At 46.4% G+C, this 21,072-nt stretch overlaps 1 protein-coding gene across 1 annotated transcript in view; it reads left to right on the top strand.

The window, feature by feature from the left end:
* matcap2 (microtubule associated tyrosine carboxypeptidase 2) overlaps window positions 1–21,072 on the top strand; it is a 58,842-nt gene that overhangs the window by 6,795 nt on the left and 30,975 nt on the right. The gene's annotated exons all lie outside the window — the stretch shown is intronic.

Genomic DNA, 21,072 nt, shown 5'->3' with positions numbered 1-21,072 from the left:
AGGGATAGTCCAAGGGTCACCAATGAGGTAGATAATAATTCAGCACTGCTCTCTGGTTGCGGTAGGATGATTCAATTGCCCAATAACAGCTGGGAAGAAACTGTCCCTGAATCTGGAGGTGTGTGTTATCACACTTCTATACCTGGGTGGCCAGGGTGTGACTCGTCCTTCATTATGCTGCTGGCCTTGCCGAGGCAGCGTGAGGTATAAATGGAGACAACCGGAGGTAGGTTGGTTTGTTTGATGGCCAGGGCTGCGTCCACAATTTGCTGCAATTTCTTGCGGTCTTGGTTGAGCTGTTCCCAAACCAAGCTGTGATGCAACCTGACAAAATGCTTTCTATAGTGCACTTGTACAAGTTGGTGACAGTTGTAGGGGACATGCCGAACTTCCTAAGCCTTCTAAGGAAACGTGCTCATTGTTTATAAACAAGAATTGTAAATCCGTGTAGCAGCTTGTATAGGTATGAAAGATCCCTAAGGTGTTTATCAAAGCAGTGGTGTACTTTTATAGAGCAGCCACTGTTCCTTGAGAAGTACCTGGGGTAGCCAGGGTTCAGAATGTATGCAGGTTGGGTTTACTTCAATATTCATTGAGCTAGAAGTAATAACACCTGTTTTCTTCTGTAGTTTAAACGTCGCTGATTTTCTTATTTTCACATCATGGCTATCAAACCGTTAATTAGCAGTTAAAACAGAAGTTAAAATGATTGTGTAGGAAAGAACTGCAAATGCTGGTTTAAATCGAAGGTAGGCACAAAATGATGGAGTAACTTAACGGGACAGGCAGCACCTCTGGAGAGAAGAAATGGGTGACGTTTCGGGACGAGTCCCTTCTTCAGACTGATGTCAGGGGAGTGGGCGGGACAGATTGATTCTTATCTGTCACGTTCAAGTTCATAAGATGACATGATGGGAGCAGAATTAGGCCATATGGCCCATTTAGTCTACTATGCCATTCAATTATGGCTGATCTATCTCTCCCTCCTAACCCCATTCTCCTGCCTTCTCCCCATGACCTCTGATACCTGTACTAATCAAGAATCTATCTGTCTCTGCCTTAAATAGAAGTTAGGCATAACCTTTTTGAGATTTGCCTTATTAAAATCCCCAGCCACCACCATAGCCGCATCAGGGTTCTTGTTCTGATTCAAGATTCAAGATTCAAGAGGGTTTATTGTCATTACAGCCATATACACAGTGCAATGAGATAGCGTTTCCCTGGAACCTTGGTGCTACATAAAACACAATTGGACAACATGCTACATATATAGATATACTACGGTATACACATGGTGCAAAACCTTCCTTACTAAAGTGCAACAAAGTAAGTAGAAAATGTACAAAACAGCAACGCAGGACAGTAGACAACAGTGCAACAGAGTGCAATGTACACAAACCGAGTGTGCCCAGGGTGCAGTGCAGAGTTTATCTAGCGGCAGAGATGGATGGGGGGGGGGGGGGGGGGGGGGGTGTATTCAGATCAGTCCCTTGAGCGTTGAGGAGTCGGATGGCCTGGGAGAAGAAGCTGTTGCATAATCTGGATGTGAGGGACCGTATGCTTTGGTACCTTCTGCCAGTTGGGAGGGGGGAGAAAAGTTTATGTGAGGGGTGGGTGGGGTTGCTTTGCGGATGCAGCGTGTGGTGTAGATGTCTGAGAGGGGGGGGGGGGGGGGGGGGGGGGGGGGAGAGAGAGTCTCCGGTGATCTTTCGGCTGTCCTCATGACTCGCTGCAGGTTCTTGCGGTCCACACTGGTGCAGTTTCCAAACCAGGCAGTGATGCAGCTACTCAGGATGCTCACTATAGTCCCTCTGTAGAATGTGGTGAGGATGGGGGGCGGGAGGTGGGCTTTTCTCATCTTCCTCAGGAAGTGGAGAAGCTGCTGGGCTTTCATCACAGTGGAGCCGGTGTGGAGGGACCAGGTTAAGTTCTCCGCCAGGTGGACACCAAGGAATTTAGTGTTCTTCACAATCTCCACTGGGGAGCCGTTGATGCCCAGTGGCGCATGGTCCCTCAAAGGTTCAAAGGTTATTTTATTGGTCACATACACCTAGGTGTAGTGAAATGCTTCTTGCCAATGCAGCACATAAAGAAAGAATACAGACATAACAGTAATAAATACATTTAAACTTAAAAACATCCCCCCACAATGATTCCCATTATGAAGGAAGGCACAATGTCCAGTCCCCATCCCATGCCCACCCATAGTCGGGCCTATTGAGTTGTGATTACGTTGCGTTGCCCACAGTTGCGTTTGCGTTGAGTTTGCGTTGCCCACAGTTGCGTTTACGGAGGCCCGATGTTCCAGGCCGTTCTTGCCTGGTGATGGTGCTACGGTGTCGGGAGAATCCTCTCAGCGGCATGGAAACCCTGGAACGGCCGCTTCCCTTACCGGAGACCGCGGCTCCCGAAGCTGGACGGAACTCCACCACTGGCGATCTCGGCGAGAGTTCAGCACCGCCACCCGCAGCTGGCCGCTTCACAGACCCGCAGCTCCACGATGTTTTTCTCGGCAGTCTCAGCATACCGGAGTTCCAGCGCGGCGACCCGGGCAAGGCATCGCCCGCTCCGCGATAGCGCTCCAGCGCTGTGCTGCCGCCGAAGCAGAGGTTCTGGCCGGTCCCCTAAGGAAACGCCACTCCAGGCCCGCTGGTAGGCCGCGAGGACGGGTCAAAAATGCAGCCCAGAGAAAAGCTGCCTCTCCGACCAGGTAGGGACCCTGAAAAGTAGTTTCCCCCCTTCCTCCCCCCCACCCGCCACATAAAAAAGCCTAGACCTCCAGAAACAAAACACTAAAACTCACTAAAAATAAAAAAAAGAGTGAAAAATGAACAGCTACAGGCTGGGCAGCCATACCATACAGGACGGCACCCCCTAACTCCCCCTGTGCTTTCCTAAAGTCAACAACCATCTCTTTGGTTTTGTCTACATTCAGAGACCGGTTGTTGACTTTGCACCAAGTTGTCAGTTGTGTCACCTCCTCTCTGTATGCTGACTCATCGTTCTTGTTGATGAGACCCACCACGGTCATGTCATCAGCGAACATGATGATGTGATTTGAGCTGTGCAGCGCTGTGCAGTCGTGAGTCAGCAGTGTGAACAGCAGTGAACTGAGCACACAGCCCTCCTGTGCTCTGTGGTGGTGCTGGAGGTGTTGCTCCCGATCTGGGCTGTCTGTGGTCTCTCCGTCAGGAAGTCCAGGATCCAGTTGCAGAGAGACATGTTCAGTCCCGGCAGGCTCAGCTTCCTGGTCAGGTAATGGGGGATGAGAGTATTGAATGCTGAATTGAAGTCTATGAACAGCATTCGCAAAGTCCACATGTTGGTAAAATTTAGGAAGCACAGTTTTGAAATTCACATGGTTGAAATCTCCTGCGACGATAAACAGTCCTTCTGGGTGTGTGTTTAGTAGATTGCATATAGCTCCGTACAGTACAGCTAGTGCTTCCTTAGCATTGGCACTGGGGAGGATGTAAACAGCTACAATGAGCACTGTGGTAAACTCCCGTGGCAAATAAAAAGGTCTACATCTCACAATCACGTACTCCACCAGCGATGAACAGAACTTGGAGACTAAGAGTGTTGCACCAGTCAGTATTGATGTAAATACGCAGGCCACCGCCTCAAGTCTTACCGCACAGTGGTGGGTCTCTGTCGGCTCGGTGCGAGGCTAACCCGGCTAGCCGAATGGCCGCGTCCGGGACTATGACTGATGCCGATATAACTAATTTGAGGAAGGACATTCTTGCTATTGTGGGAGTGCAGCGTAGGTTTACAAGGTTAATTCTCGGGATGGCGGGACTGTCATATGCTGAGGGAATGGAGCAGCTGGGCTTGTACACTCTGGAGTTTAGAAGGATGAGAGAGTATCTCATTGAAACATATAAGATTGTTAAGGGTTTGGACACGATAGAGGCAGGAAACATGTTCCCGATGTTGGGGGAGTCCAGAACCAGAGGCCACAGTTTAAGAATAAGGAGTAAGCCATTTAGAACGGAGACGAGGAAACACTTTTTCTCCCAGAGAGTGGTGAGTCTGTGGAATTCTCTGCCGCAGAGGACGGTGGAGGCAGGTTCTCTGGATGCTTTCAAGAGAGAGCTGGATAGGGCTCTTAAAAATAGCGGAATCAGGGGGATATGGGGAGAAGGCAGGAACGGGGTACTGATTGGGGATGATCAGCCATGATCACATTGAATGGCGGTGCTAGCTCGAAGGGCCGAATGGCCTACTCCTGCACCTATTGTCTATTGTCTATAACACATCGTGTAGGGCCAATAGTACCAGGTCGGTGTCCGCATCGGTCTCCTTCCTAAAAGAACGTAATTTATTTCTGTGACCTCTAGTCCTAGACTTTCCCACTAGTGGAAACATCCTCTCCACATCCACTTTAGATAAGCCTTTCACTATTCTGTACGTTTCAATGAGGTCCCCCCTCATTCTTCTAAACTGCAGTGAGTACAGGCCCAGTGCCGTCAAATGCTCATCATATGTTAACCTTCTCATTCCTGGGATCATTCTTGTAAACCTCCTCTGGACCTTCTCCAAACCCAGCATATCCTTCCTCACGGTGTTCAAAATTGCTCACAATGTTGTATCCTTTAAGTTCCTCTAGCTTTCTATCTCTATCACTGTCTTTTCTCTGATCTCTGTCTCTCCATTCTCCTCCTGCATTCATAGTCATACCGTATATAAGCTGGCCTTTTGGGCAAAATCATGCATGCCGATCAAGATGCCACATCTAAGTTAGTCCCACTTGCCTGCGCATGGCCCTTATCCCTATAAACCTTCCCAATCCATGTACCTGTCCAAATATATTTTAGATATTGTTATTATATCTGCATCAACAAATTCCTCTGGCAGTTCATTCCCTATACCCACCACCCTCTGTGTGAGGAAGAAAAAATATCTTTCTCCTCTCACCTTAAACCTATGACCTCTAGATCTTGACTCTCCTTCCCTGGGTAAAAGATTCAACGTTGACCCTATCTGTTCCCTTCATGATTTGATACACTTCTGTATAAGACACCCCAAGATTATTCCTCAGCCTCCTGCGCTCCAAGGAATAAAAGGAATAAAGTCCGAGCCTCCCCAACCTCTCCTTAAAGCTCAGGCCCTCGAGTCCTGGCAACATCCTCGTAGATCTTCTCTGTACTCTTTCCGGCTTAGTGGCATCTTTCCAATAGCAGTGAGGCCAAAACGGAACACAATATTCCAGGTGTGACCTCGCCAACTGTAACATAACATCCCAACTTCTATACTCAATGCCCTGACTGACAAAGGCTCGCATGCCAAAACCCTTCTTCACCATCCTATCTACGCAAATGAAGCCCAAGTGAGACAGGCCCTTAAGTGGTTATTTATTTGCCTTTTAATGCCTTAAGCACTGCCTCGGTTTGTTTTTGAACTTGAATTAATGGCTGTGTACTTTTCAACACTATGCAAACAATAGGTTTTAGTTTGAATCAAATCCAGTAATCGTGCAAAGAATCGAGAGCTGATATTGCCAATGCTGAGATCACCCACTGAGCTGAAACCCTGAAGCCTTGGAATGGTGGTGACTCTCCTGTAAGCTGGGAGAGTCAGAGAGGAGTGAACATAAAGTTAAACATTGGTAATGAAATAATAAGTGATGATAGTGGACTTTCAGGAAATGGAACTTTAGTTTAGAGATACAACACGGAAGCAAGCCTTTTTAGGCCCACTGAGTCTGCACGGACCAGCAATCACCCCATACACCAGCACTATCCTACACACTAGGGACAATTTTTTTTTTACAATTTTACCGAAGACAATTAACCTACAAACCTACACGTCTTTGGAATGTGGGAGGAAACCTGAGCACCTGGAAAAAACCCATGGAGTCACGGAGAGAACGTACAAACACCGTACAGACAGCACCTGTAGTCAGGATCAAACCCGGGTCTCTGGCGCCGTAAGGTAGCAACTCAACCGCTGCCTTAGGTACCCTGGGGATAGAAGAGACTGGCCCAAAAGATCGGTACTTCACAGCTGCCAATCTTGCTGCATTAATAAAGAAGGATATAATAGGTCTCAAAAATCACCTCACTTTAAACTGAGCATATTTGTACAGGGGATAACACCTGAATTATACAATCCAACATTATGTCTGAGCGATATCAAATAAGTGAAAAAAGTTTATCCTGAGGTCTGAGAGTAATACAGCGTGGAAACCAGCCCTTCGGCCCAACTTGCCCACATTGGCCAATATGTCCCATCTATACTAGTCCAACCTGCCTGTGTTTAGCTCATATCCCTCTAAACCTGCCCTATCCATGCACCTGTCTAAATGTCTCTGAAATGTTGCAAAAGTGCCTTCCTCAACAACCTCCTCTGCCATCTTATTCCACACATTCACCACTCTTTGTGTGAAAAAGTTATCCCTCTGGTTCCTATTAAATCGTTCCCCCCTGACCTTAAACCTATGTCCTTTGGTTCTTGAATCCCCAACTCTGGGCAAGAGACACTGTACGTCTGCTCGATCTGTCCCTCTCATGATTTTTTACACCTCCTTAAGATCACCGTCATCCTCCTGCACCACCCACCCCTCATCCCTATCTTCTGGGAGTTTTTTTGGAGGGGGAAAGCATGGGTAGCAACCATTGGATAAATGATGTCGAAATTTTGAATGTCTCTTTCACAAAGACAAATGAACACGAGGCACAATCCCAAGTCTATTCCATTTAGTTCAGTTTACAGATGCGGCATGTGGCCCTTCGGCCCACCGAGTCCACACCGACCGACACAATCACATTGGTTCTATGTTATCCCACTTTTGTATCCACTCCCTATATAACAGAGGCAATTTATAGAGGTAACTTAACCTAAAACCGGCACGTCTTTGAAATGTGGGAAGAAAACGGAGCACCTGGAGGAAACCCGCGCAGTCACAGGGGGAGTGTGCAAATTCCACACAGACAGGACCTGAGGTCAGGAACGAATTTGAGTCTCTGACGCTGTGGGGCGGCAGTTCTATCAACTAAGTTCTTTTTTCTGCAGCCAGCGAAGTTTTGTAAGGTTCGTTGAGCAGGCATGCCAGCAACAGATTGGTGGGAGAAGATAATTATATTAACTCAGTAAGTGTAAGGATGTATTAGTGCAGGGGATTAGCAACTGAACATAATATTGTTCCTATAGTCACTTCAGAAATCCAAATCCTTCAAGTGTTATTATACGTTGCAGGCGGTGAACGCTGAGAACCAAGGAAATGGGGCGGCGGTGCAGTGGTAGAGTTAGAGTTGCCGCCTTACAGCGCCAGAGACCCTTGTTCGTTCCCGACTATGGGTGCTGTCTGTACGGAGTTTGTACAATCTCCCCCTGACCTCTATGGGGTTTTTTCCGGGAGTTCTGGTTTCCTCCCACATGCCAAAGACGTATAGGTTTGTAGGCTAATTGGCTTGGTAAAATTGTAAATTATCACTAGTGCGTGTAGGATAGTGCTAGTATGCGGGGATCGCTGGATCGGCTCGGACTCGGTGGGCTGAAGATCCTGTTTCTGCGCTATATCTCTAAACTGAAATTTGCTCTACCATGACAGTATGTTTGAAATGTTGCTCTGTACAGAGACTTGTAATAGAAAGTGGCTGCTGCTGCTTAAAAATATGTCACTTTTTGTGTAACATCAATTTTACTGCTTTCACACAAAATTCACACATTAACTCGGTAAACATAAACGGTAAAGAATGGATAGGCTAGGCTTGCAGTATATTAAAGAATGGATCGGCTAGGCTTATATTCACTGGAATTTAGAAGGATGAGAGGGCATCTTATAGAAACATAACATTCTTAAGGGATTGGACAGGCTAGATGCAGGAAAAATGTTCCCTAAGTTGGGGGAGTCCCAAACCAGGGGTAACAGTTTAAGAATCAGGGGTAGGCCATTTAGCACTGAGATTAGGAAAAACGTATTCACCCAGAGTTGTGAATCTGTGGAATTCTCTGCCACAGAAGGCAGTGGAGGCCAATTCACTGGATATTTTCAAGAGAGAGTTAGATTTTGCTCTTAGGTCTAACGGAATCAGGGGATATGGGGAGAAAGTAGGAGCAGGGTACTGATTTTGGTTGATCAGCGATGATCATATTGAATGGCAGTGCTGGCTCGAAGGGCCGAATGGCTTACTCCTGCACCTATTTTCTATGTTTCTATATTTAACATGACTTTGTAATCTCCAATCAAGTACAAGTGAAGAGAAGCGACTGGAAGACCTTGCTTCGTCATTCATCAAAAGGAAGAGTACCCATTGATGAACCATGCCATCTGTGACAGTGACAAAGAATAAAGTACAATTTAAAGGGAAATAGATACCATGGTATTAGTAGGTTAACTGGCAGGATATACTCTTCCTTAAGAGCCGTGGTGAATGTAATAGTAAATAATTAATTAACAACATAGACATTGAATAACTAGCCCAGAGGATAGAATTAATTCTACCTCTCTATGTCCAAACTATGCAAGGAAACATTACTTTTCATTAGAGAGGAAATTGGATAACCCTTATTTTGTTTGTGGCTTATTGGTATCCACTTTCCCATAGTTGAAACTTGAAAGACTGAAGAGTTCACAGAAGGACACAATTATTTGAGTGCTTGGGATACTCGGTAATTTTAGAAGGAATTCTTTGTGCTGCATTGTGCAAAAAGAAACGCTAGTTGTCTAAATGTAAATCACACAATCTATTGCTACTCGTGGAAACTCGTTCACTTTTGCCCACCAGCCAAAAGTAACGATATCCATTTTGTTTTGGAGGGAAAGATAACGAACAAGTTTCCACGATCCACTGACCAGGTTAATACATATCTCTTTGTGTAGGAAGAAACTACAGATGCTGGTTTAAACCGAGGATAGACACAAAAAGCTGGAGTAACTCAGCTTCTTAGACAGCATCTATGGAGAAAAGGAATAGGTGACGTTTCGTGTCTGAGCAAGGTCTCGACCCGAAACATCACCTATTCCTTTTTTTTTTCAAGAGAAGCTGTCTGATCCACTGCGTTAATCCATATTTTTCATGGGCTTGGAGGTCAAGAATGCTCGGTGGGAAACAAATATAGAAATTGTAGAGCCTGATCCTGTTGAAGCCAGTCCACAGCTCTCAGGTTAGTTTAGAGATACAGCGCCGAAATAGGCTCTTCGGCATAACGAGTCCGCACCGACCAGCGATCCCCACACATTTTTGTTTTTGTGAGCACCCTTAGGAAAAAGAGACAGAAAATGTGTGGGATTAGAATAAAACATAAAGTATGAAGAAAGTCAAATTGGGTTTATTTTTGTACGCATAAGTATGGTGAAATACAGATACAATGGAAAATTGTAGCAGCATCATAGGCACAGACATACCACTAAAAAACAAATTATACACAAGTTATACATAACATTTTAAATGAAAGAAGACTGCAACAAAACAAAAGAGTGCAACCCAAAACAAGACTATGATAGTTAGTTCTCAAAGTAGGATCAGGGTTATGGAAATTGGGTCAAGAATTTGATCATTGCAGGAATGTAGGTAACACCCTGGCTACTCCCTCTCCCATCAGGCAAAAAGTATAAAGTTTGAAAAAGCACGCCTCCAGATTCGGAGACAGTTTCTTCCCAGGCAACTGAATCATCCTACCAACAACTGGAGAACAATCCTGAACTACTATCTACCTCATTGGAGACACTCGAACTATCTTTAATTGGACATTATTCCCTTTGTCATGTATCTGTACACTGTGGATGGCTCGATGATAATCATGTATTGTAGCGGCACCTGCTAGCGCACGCACATATCGAACCCGGTGTTCCGAAGCCGCAGTCATGTGACTCGGGAGGAGTTTTCGCACCGTTTTTCCCTTGCACGCGTTAGGGTGCAGACGTGTCTGATAAGCCTGTATGCTGGATATTGAACTTTTGAATAAAGATCTGTTGGAAACTCCAGTAGTCGTTTCTCAGACCACTAAAGTATTGTCTTGCCGTTGACTGGTTAGCGTGCAACAAAAGCTTTTCACTGTACCTTGGTGCATGTGACAATAAACTAAAATAATCTAGTTGTTCCTGAACCTGGTAGTGTGGGACTTAAGGCCTCCTGTCTGATGGCCCAGATAATGGAGGATCCTTGATGATAGACACTGCCTCCTTGAGGCAGAACCACCTCTGGATGCATTTGATGGAGAGGAGGGCTGTGTCTGTGATGGAATAAATAAATACTGACACTGATGGACACTGAAACTTGTATGTTACAACCTCTTTTACCTTTCCTCCTGATTCTACACTTGATCTCCAGGCCAGCAAGCTTTCTGTGAGGCCCTAACTAATTTCTCAGATTCTTTTGCAGGTAATTTGTCCTTTCTCCAAGGAAATGTTATACTGAGAATGCATGGCCACAGTTTGGGACCTCTCAATTAACCAATCAGTTTTTATTGATGGGGGTCATTGGTGACTTCTTATTCAATAATTGTAGTAGATTTAATTAGACAGCTTTCTTTTGGAATGTAATGTTTTGTGATATCAGAAAGTGCAGTTTTCATAGGAGAAGCATTCTTGAGCTGATGGATTTAAATCTACATAATCAAGTTAATCGCAATTGAGAATTTCTTCGCCTTGAATCTGAGTTTGATGTAGACCAAGTGATTGCAAAGAGAGACACAAATTGCTGGAGTAAAGGCGGTCCCACTGAACGAACTAATTCAAGAGTTCTCCCGAGTTTCCCCTGATTCGAACTCGGAGAATTACGGTAATGGCCGCTCGTAGGTACTCGGTGCTCTCGTGGACATTTTTCAACGTTGAAAAATTTTCATGAGTCTTCACGAGCTTACCGCGTTTCCCGAGCTTACCGCGTTTACGAGGGCCGCGTTACCGCGTTACCACTCCCCACTCATCAGACGGGTTAAACCAACTGTAAGGACAGTTAAAGTCTGGTCAGATGAAGCGGACTTCACACTTCAGCAGTGTTTTGGAAACACTGACTGGAAGGCGTTTGCAGCCCAGGCCACCCTTGACTCTCACACGGACATTGATTCCTACACATCCTCTGTTCTGGACTTTATAAACTCCACCATCAATAGTGTCACCTCCCTCAAACAGGTGACCATATACCCGAATCAGAAGCCATGGATGAACAGCGAGGTCAGGCTACTGCTGAAAGCACGGGACACCGCTTTCAGGTCAGGCGATGCTCGAGCCTACAGTTCATCCAGGGCTAACCTGAAGAGGGGCATCAGGAAGGCCAAGCACTGCCATAAGCTCAGGATTGAGGAGCACTTCAACAACAACTCCGACCCCCGACGCATGTGGCAAGGCATCCAGGCCATCACGGACTACAGACCCACCAACATCACCCCCACATCCAGCGACGCCTCCTTCCTTGAGGAGCTTAATCACTTCTATGGCCGCTTCGACAGGGACAATCTAGAGACAGCCATCAAGGCTGTGCTACCTGCCGATCACCAACCCCTCACACTCACCCCCTACGACGTGTATGTGGCACTGAGTAGGACTAATGCACGTAAGGCTGCTGGCCCTGACGGCATCCCCGGGCGCGTGCTCAGGGCCTGTGCTGCGCAGCTGACAGACGTCTGGACTGACATCTTCAACCTGTCACTTGCCCAAGCAGTTGTTCCCACTTGCCTTAAAGCCACCTCCATCGTGCCAGTGCCAAAACACTCCACTGCGGCAAGCCTCAACGACTTCCGCCCAGTTGCACTTACCCCCATCATCACCAAGTGCTTCGAGAGGCTGGTCCTGGCACACCTCAAAAGCTGCCTACCCCCCACACTGGATCCCTATCAGTTTGCCTACCGCAAGAACAGGAGTACGGAGGATGCCATCTCAACGGCACTTCACTCCACCCTCTCCCACCTCGACAACAGAGACACTTATGTAAGAATGCTGTTCATCGATTACAGCTCAGCATTCAACACCATTATTCCATCAAAACTGATCACCAAACTCGGTAACCTGGGCATCGACCCCTCCCTCTGCAACTGGATACTGGACTTTCTAACCAACAGTCCCCAGTCTGTGAGGTTAGACAAGCACACCTCTTCAACCCTCACCCTGAACACCGGCGTTCCTCAGGGCTGTGTGCTGAGCCCCCTCCTCTACTCCCTCTTCACCTATGACTGCACACCTGTACATGGTACTAACACCATCATCAAGTATGCAGATGATACAACGGTGATTGGCCTCATCAGCAACAACGATGAGCTGGCCTACAGGGAGGAGGTCCAGCACTTAGCAGCATGGTGCGCTGACAACAACCTGGCCCTTAACTCCAAGAAGACCAAGGAGCTCATTGTAGACTTCAGGAAGTCCAAAGGCGGCACGCATACCCCCATCCACATTAACGGGACGGAGGTGGAACGTGTTTCTAGCTTCAGGTTCCTGGGAGTCAACATCTCCGATGACCTCTCTTGGACCCACAATACCTCTAATCTGATCAAGAAGGCTCATCAGCGTCTCTTCTTCCTGAGGAGACTGAAGAAGGTCCATCTGTCTCCTCAGATCCTGGTGAACTTCTACCGCTGCACCATCGAGAGCATCCTTACCAACTGCATCACAGTATGGTATGGCAACTGCTCTGTCTCCGACCGGAAGGCATTGCAGAGGGTGGTGAAAATTGCCCAACGCATCACCGGTTCCACGCTCCCCTCCATTGAGTCTGTCCAAAGCAAGCACTGTCTGCGGAGGGCGCTCAGCATCGCCAAGGACTGCTCTCACCCCAACCATGGACTGTTTACCCTCCTACCATCCGGGAGGCGCTACAGGTCTCTCCGTTGCCGAACCAGCAGGTCGAGGAACAGCTTCTTTCCGGCGGCTGTCACTCTACTCAACAACGTACCTCGGTGACTGCCAATCACCACCCCCCCCCCCCCCCCCCCCCCCCCCCCCCCCCCCCCCCCCCCCCCCCCCCCCCCCCCCCCCCCCCCCCCCCCCGGACACTTATAATTTTTTTTAATTCAAATCGTTTGCTATGTCGCTCTACAAGGGAGATGTTAAATGCATTTCGTTGTCTCTGTACTGTACACTGACAATGACAATTAAATTGAATCTGAATCTGAATCTGAGTACCGGCTGTTAGCGTTACGAGCCGCTAAGAGATGTCCCGAGCTCCGACGTACCCACTACGTACATTCTACGTACAGGGTACTTACCAAGAGTTTTTTTGAAACTCGGGAGAGCTCTTGAATTAGATCGTACAGTGGGACAGCCCCTTAACTCAAGAGGAAGGGTCCCTATCCAAAACATCATCTATCCATGTTCTACAGAGATGCTGCCTGATCTGCTTAGTTAGGCTAGCTGTGTGTGTGTGTGTGTGTGTGTGTGTGTGTGTGTGTGTGTGTGTGTGTGTGTGTGTGTGTGTGTGTGTGTGTGTGTGTGTGTGTGTGTGTGTGTGTGTGTGTGTTCTGCAATTTCTTTGTTACGACTAAATGTTTGCAAAGATAAGGCAACAACCATATCTTATATCAACTGGAAGGATAGACAGAAAATTAGGTTAACCTTTGGTGCCTTATAATCTGTGATCAGCGAGATTTCTAGTTGCAAGCAACTCATTTTTGTGTTTTCTTAAACGATCACTAGATGGCGCTGTTGATATTTCCAGCAGCAGTCAAGAGCCCAGGAAGATCTTGGGGAGATTATCATTGACACCAGAAGCATGAACATTAACAAGATTCTACTATTTTCCTGGAATCTACATTGATTTCAGAGGTCACACTTTATAATGAATATCTGTTAAAGGAAAGCGAGTAACACTTGCCCCACTTGATTTGTTTTTCTCTAACAAAGATAAATAGCTCCCGATCTTAAAAAAACTGCTCATAGATTGACTTCCTCTTGCCCCTCATGATATGTTCAATACTTGGAAACAGAGATTCATGGAAACTGAGGAATGCCAAAGAGTTGGTGAGCCAGGTCTTCAGATAAGGATACAGTTGACTGTAATTGCCTGACTAGTTCCAAGCCAGCAACCAAGAGCGCTCTATCATCTTTGCCAGCAACTTATTTCAGCTTTATTTAACTCCGCCATCACTACTAATTTAAAAAAAATCGTAGTAACTATGGTATCTACAGATACCACTTCTGCAACTTAGAAGCATAGAAACATAGAAAAATAGATGCAGGAGTAGGCCATTTGGCCCTACGAGCCAGCACCACCATTCAATATGATTATGGCTGATCATCTAAAATGATCATGTTCCTGCTTTTTCCACATATCCCTTCATTGCGCTAGCCCTAAGAGCTAAAACTAACTCCCTCTTGAAAATATCCAGTGAATTGGCCTCCACTGCCCTCCGTGGCAGAGAATTCCACAGATTCACAACTCTCTCTAGGTGAAAAAGTTTTTGCTCATCTCAACCCTAAATGGTTGGTCTTTATTCTCTGGAGCGCAGAAGGTTAAGGGGGGACTTTGATAGATGTCTTTAAAATGATGAGAGGGATAGACAGAGTTGATGTAGACAAGCTTTTCCCTTTGAGAATAGGGAAGATTCAAACAAGAGGACATGACTTCAGAATTAAGGGACAGAAGTTTAGGGGTAACATGAGGGGGAACTTCTTTACTCAGAAAGTGGTAGCGGTGTGGAATGAGCTTCCAGTGGAAGTGGTGGAGGCAGGTTCGTTGGTATCATTTAAAAATAAAGTGGATAGGCATATGGATGAGAAGGGAATGGAGGGTTATGGTATGAGTGCAGGCAGGTGGGACTAAGGGGAAAAAAAGTTGTTCGGCACGGACTTGTAGGGCCGAGATGGCCTGTTTCCATGCTGTAATTGTTATCTGGTTGTTATATGGTTAAATGGCCTACCCCTTATTCTTAAACTGTGACCCCTGGTTCTGGACTCCCATAACATCGGGAACATTTTTCCGATAATTTATAATAACATGTAGCTTTATGTTGTGAAACAAATTGAACGTTTCAATTCATACGTAAACCATTACTATGGGATGATTGGTAAGGAATTGCCGACCTGGTTCCATGGAGTGAACACAGTGAAGCCACTGGTAGCTTTTTAGGGACAGATTTAGTTTAGAGATACAGTGTGGAAACAGGCCCTTCGGCCCACCGAGTCCACACCGACCAGTGATCCCCGCACATTAACACTATCCTACACAAACAAGGGACAATTTATACTTATACCAAGCCAATTTACCTACAAACCTGTACATCTTTGGAGTGTGGGAGGAATCCGAACATCTCGGAGAAAACCCACGCAGGTCATGGGGAGAACGTACAAACTTTGTACAGGCAGCACCCGTAGTCAGGATCGAACCCAGTTCGCTGGCACTGTTAGGCATCAACACTACTGCCATGCCACCGTGCTGCCCTAAATTAAAAAAATGTAAAACTTAGTAACTATGGTGTCTACAGATACCACTTCCGCAACTTGTAGCTTTATGTTGTGAAGCAAGTTGAATGTTAATTTGCCACAGATGGTGACATTTCAATGCGCGTGCAAATCTCTGAAGATCTCTCCTGGTCCCAGAACACTGATGCAATCATAAAGAAAGCACATCAGCACCTCTACGTCCTGAGAAGATTACGGAGAGTCGGTATGTCAAGGAGGACTCTCTCTAACTTCTACAGGTGCACAGTAAGAGAGCATGCTGACCGGTTGCATCGTGGCTTGGTTCGGCAACTTGAGCGCCCAGGAACGGAAAAGACTACAAAAAGTAATAAACACTGCCCAGTCCATCATAAGGCTCTGACCTCCCTACCATCGAGAGGATCTATCGCAGTCGCTGCCTCAAAAAAGCTGGCAGCATCATCAAGGACCCACACCATCCTGGCCACACACTCATCTCTCCGCTACCTTCAGGTAGAAGGTACTTGAGCCTGAAGACTGCAACGTCCAGGTTCAGAAACAGCTACTTCCCCACAGCCATCACGCTATTGAACTCAACTCAAACAAAACTCTGAACATTAATAGCCCATTATCTGTTTATTTTCACTTTATCTGTTTTATTTATTCATGTGTGTATATATTTATACAATGGTATATGGACACACTGATCTGTTCTGTATTCATGCCTACTATATTCTGTTGTGCTGAAGCAAAGCAAGAATTTCATTGTCCTATCTGGAACACATGACAATAAACTCTCTTGAATCTCGAATCTAATGCTGGAGACTTTAGCTTAGGCTGCTATTCATTTTCTTCAGTATTCATACTTAAGACAGAATACTGCCTGGAGTTTTGGGGATTAGCTGTAAGGAGCGGTTGGACAAATTATTTCGATTGTTTTCTCTGGAGCAGCGAAAGTTCAGGATAGACTTGATAGAAGTATATAAAATTACAAGAGGCATAAATAAGGCTCGAACCTCTAACCCTGGATGGAAATGTCAAAGACTAGAGAGCATAGCTTCAAGGTGAGAGGGGCAAAGTTTTAATGGAGATGTGCGGGGCAAGTCTTTTTGCACAGATGGTGGTGGGTGCCTGGAATGTGCTGCTCAAGATTGGTGTTGGAAGTATTTATGATGGTGATGGTGAAGAAGCTTTTGGATAGACACATGAATAAGCAGAGGATGGAGGGATATGGATTGTGTAGAATAGAATAGAATGCCTTTGATTGTCATTCAAACAGACAAGGTTTGAACAAAATTTCATACCTGCAGTCATGCAGACATTACAAAAAAAACCTAGACACACACTTGGGAGAAGGAGTTATGCCCCTAACCCACTTAGGAAACCTCTGGAGACTTTGCGCCCCACCCAAGGTTTCTGTGCGGTTCCCGGAGGTTGCAGGTGGTTGCCGGAGGTTGCAGGTAGTGGAAGCAGGTAGGGAGGCTGACAAAAACCTCCGAGAACCACACGGAAACCTTAAACCCCCTTTTCACGGGGCGACTTGACGCAAGAGGTAACCAGAGTTTAACATCGTGGGAACCTCGTGCGGTAACAGTACGGCATTCGTGGACCACCGTGGCGCTAACGGCAGGTAATCGTGTAACTTGGGTACTCGGGAGAAAATTCAAACATGTTTGAATTTGTCCAAGAGTGACTTGTACACTTGTGGTTGAGCATTGCAACATTTTATGAACGTAGTGGCCAGTGCGATATCCGTAGTAACTCTTGCGGTCACCGTGGGAACTCCTGCGAACGGTGAACCCGGAAGTTGGATGGAGTGAATCCAGCCAGTTTGCTATTTACATACAAATCTAATAAAACTAGCTAACAAGCATTTCATTAATGTCAGTGTGTCTCTTCTTGTCTGAAAGCAGTTTCTAACTGGAGGAACTCCGCGGGCCAGGCAGCATCTACGGAGGGAAATTGACAGGCGAGCCTTTCCTCAGGCTGCCTTATCTCTCTACCCCCCAACTCCCACCCACACACACAAATGCTGGAGAAACTCAGCGGGTGCAGCAGCATCTATGGAACGAAGGAAATAGGCAACGTTTCGGCCCGAAAAGTTGCTTATTTCTTGTGTATGTGTCGGAAGGAACAGCAGATGCCGGTTTAAAGAGAATGAGTAACTCGACGGCAGGCAGTATCGGCAGGCAGCATCTTTGGGGAGAAGGAATGGGTGACATTTCGGGTCGAGACCCTTCTGATATGCTGCTTGTCCCGCTGAGCTACATGTTGTGTCTATCTTCGTTTTAATCCAGCATCTGCAGTTCCTTCCTGGCCGAACCCGATTGAAAGATGAGAGGCTGGGCGATAGAAATCATTAATTGAATTAAATAACTAGATACCTGTCTAATCGTATCTACGGGATTGAACAGGCTAGATGGAGGAAGAATGTTCCCGATGTTGGGGGAGTCCAGAACCAAGGTCCCAGTTTTACAGTCTACCGTGGGAACTCTTTAATTACAGCGGGAAACCTTCAGTTTCCCAGGGGGTCGGGACGGGACTGGAGTTGGGAGGGAAAGGTGGGGGAGTCGAGGGAGAGGAGGGGGAGACAGATGGGGGTGTCTTCATTTACTGGCGGTGGGTGTCTGTCACTGAAACAGGCAGGTGAGATTTCGCATCCACCTTGTGTGTGCCTCTCTCTCTCTCTCTCCCTCTCTCTCTCTCCCTCCCTCCCTCTCACACAGGCATGAATGGAGGAACTCCGCGGGCTGGCAGCATTTACGGAGGGAAATGGACAGGCGACCCATTCTTCAGGCCGCCGTATGTCTCTCCCCCCTCCCCCCCCAACCCCAACCAAACGGGCAAATGCTGGAGAAACTCCGCGGGGAAGCATCTATGGAACGAAGGAAATAGACAACGTTTCGGCCCCGCTGCACCCGCTGAGTTTCTCCAGCATTCGTGTGTGTGGGTGGGAGTTGGGGTGGGGGGGAGAGAGACATAAGGCAGCCTGAAGAATGGGTCGCCTGTCCATTTCCCTCCGTAGATGCTGCCTGGCCCGCGGAGTTCATCCATTCATGCCTGAGGGAGGGAGGGAGGGAGGGAGAGAGAGAGAGAGAGAGAGAGGCAGTCCTGGTCAGTCCATTGAAGATAGACAACAGTTGCTTGGAGCAACTCAGCGGGACAGGCAGCATCTCTGGAGAGAAGGAACGGGTGACGTTTCGGGTCGAGAGCCTTCTTCAGACTGAAAGTTTCACCTCTCAGTAGATCATAAAATAACACAATCATCACGGTCAATGTGAGATACAGTGTTTATTCATATTTGACAAAATAAAAAGACAACTTCTTGCACATATTGAGAGAAGGTACATCACACCAAACAACATTTGTCTAAAAAAACACAGATTATTCTTCAGCTCATTAAAGAGCTCGGGTGAAAAAAACCAATATAGTGTGTGACAACAAAGTAACATCATTTGTGCCACGTGATTAACTACACTACAGTCCACGATGTTCATTCACGATTAACGGGAAAGATCGGGAGACGGTCAAGTCACTCGCACAAATGACAGAATTGCCGAGTACCGTGGGAACTCTTTACTCTACCCCCGTTATATCGTGTGATATCGTGCTAGACCACGACCACTCCACTCTGGCTACACCTTGCGTCAAGTCGCCCCGTGAAAACTAGCCATTAGGTGGGGCGCAAAGTCTCCAGAGGTTTCTGTTCAGGTTTCCTAAGTAGGGCAGGGGCATAAGTTTAACTTGACATTTATATATTTGGTGTTTGGATTGAACAGTCTTTTCTTGTGCTATACTGCTCTATGTCCTATCGACACACATTGTGAACAGTAAAATCTGCAGGTGAATGGATCTTACAGCACCAGAGACCCGGCTTCGATCCTGACTATGTGTGCTGTCTGTACGGAGTTGGTACGTTCTCCCTGTGCCTGCAGGGGTATCCTTCCACACTTCAAAGGCGTACAGGTTTTTAGGTTAAACTAGACCAAGTGGGACCCATTGGGTCCCGTCCCCCTGTGGGGGGTGGGGGTTGCGGCGGCCTGTGGCGTCACACACACACACTAACCTACCCCCAACACACACACTAACCACCCGCCTTGATATTATATTAATATTATTAATTGGCTCCTTTTTATAAATGGTCCTTGGAATGCAGGATAGTGCTAGTGTACGGGTGATCGCTGGTCGGCAAGGATTCAGGGGACAAAGGGCCTATTTCCACCCTGTATCTCTAAAGACTCGAGTTTAAAGCCTAAAGATGACATCAGCTGCAGCTAAAAAAACAAGCAGCTTACTGTGCGAGGTTAATACTGTGGTTGTCCACCTCTGATTTAGTGTAATTTTTGAATAATGTCAAGGAGACAATTCTCTCCAGTATTACGTAAGTCCAGAGATTCTTTTAATTTTCCATGAGCATTTTCAAAGTGCACCATCTGCTGACCTCATCAAAAAGTAATTGCCTGTCGACCCTGGAGTACAGGCCCCAACAGACAAAATACAGCATGTGAAATAGTTTGTGAAAGGTCGTGAATCACTGCTGCAGAGAGCAAATCGCGAGCTTCCAGAGATGGAAACAACATGCAATATGTTGATTCCACTGCCAGGGAAGCACCATTTATTTATTTTTATTCAAAATCCAGAAATCCATGAAAAGGATCGATTTCACTTAAGAATAAGGATAGATTTTACTTATGAATAAGGGGTAGGCCGTTTAGGACTGAGATGAGGAAAAACGTTTTCACCCAGATAGTAGTGAATCTGTGGAATTCTCTGCCACAGAAGGCAGTGGAGGCCAATTCACTGGACGTTTTCAAGAGAGAATTAGATTTAGCTCTTAGGGCTAAAGGAATCAAGGGATATGGGGAAAAAGCAGGAAAGGGGAACTGATCATATTGAATGGCAGTGATGGCTCAAAGGACCAAATGGCCTATTCCTGCACCTATTTTTCTATGTTTCTATTTCTGAAGAAGGGTCTTGACCCGAAACGGCACCTGCTCATTCTCTCCCCAGTTGCTGCCTGACCTGCTGAGTTTCTCCAGCACTTTGTGTTTTGCTCTAGACTCCATTATCTCCTCCTCACATTACTGATTAATATGCGAGAACCCTATGGTTGTATCTCAAGGTTACATTGATCTTGGTTCATCAATCCACATCCCCTTAAAGCGCCTTTGAATTTATTTTTATTTATGTTTAAGATGTGGGCTGTGACAGCACTGCTACATTAATTGCTTGTCTGAAGAAGAGTCCTGACCCGAAATGGGTAACATTCACTCTTTCTATTCATCTCTTGATTTTATACTCCTCTATAAGATCACCCCTCCGCCTCTTACGCTCCAAGGAATTAAGTCATAACCTGCTTAGAGCTCTCTCTATAGCTCAGCTGTTCAAGTCCTGGCACTGTCCTGGTAAATCTTCTCTGCACTCTCTCCAGCCTAATGACATTCTTCCTGTAGCAGGATGACCAAACTGAACACAATACTCAGTGTGTTCGCATCAACATCTTACAACTGTAACATGGAGTCCCAACCTGTAAACTCAATACCCTAATTGATGAAGGCCAATATACCTACAGACTTCTTGACCATCGTATTCATCCGTGATGCTACTTTCAAGGAGCTACGCACCTGCACTCTCGATCCTGCTGCTCTTGCCACTTTTCATTTCACTGCACATCTCGTATGTGTATGTGACGAATAAACTTGACTTGACTACAGCACTCCCCAGATCCCTGCCATTCACTGTGAAGGTTCTGCCCTGGTTTAGAATCCCCAAATACA

Source organism: Leucoraja erinacea, chromosome 2 (assembly GCF_028641065.1).
Source record: "Leucoraja erinacea ecotype New England chromosome 2, Leri_hhj_1, whole genome shotgun sequence".
Taxonomy (NCBI): Eukaryota; Metazoa; Chordata; class Chondrichthyes; order Rajiformes; family Rajidae; genus Leucoraja; species Leucoraja erinaceus.
Note: the sequence above shows the minus strand (reverse complement) of the source record. Positions and strands in the feature narration are given on the sequence as shown.